The sequence below is a fragment of the Monopterus albus genome, unplaced genomic scaffold (assembly GCF_001952655.1).
Source record: "Monopterus albus unplaced genomic scaffold, M_albus_1.0 scaffold66.1, whole genome shotgun sequence".
NCBI classification, from domain to species: Eukaryota; Metazoa; Chordata; class Actinopteri; order Synbranchiformes; family Synbranchidae; genus Monopterus; species Monopterus albus.
The window spans coordinates 530,521-530,838 of NW_018127946.1; positions in this window are offsets into that span (position 1 = coordinate 530,521).

Below are 318 nucleotides of genomic sequence, written 5' to 3' on the forward strand. Positions count from 1 at the left end.
GAACTCCCATGATGCACCTCTGCATCATGCAGCTGCCACCAGACCCCCCAATGGCTGACGTGGATCGTCACACAACCCCCTCCCAAGAGGGTTAAGTGTCCCCACAACCCTCATCCCATAACAAAATCCTGCAGTCTCTCTGGCTGGCACCAGATGCATCCCGGCCTCCTGGGTTCAGTATCCCCAGTACTACCCTCATGCTCAAGTCTCTGAGGCTCCGTTTCTGTGCTGGGGCCGGGTGATGTTCCAACATCACTCTCCGCTGGTGGGGTCAAAGCATGAGGGTGATATGGTGCCAGACGAACTCGGTGAAGCACC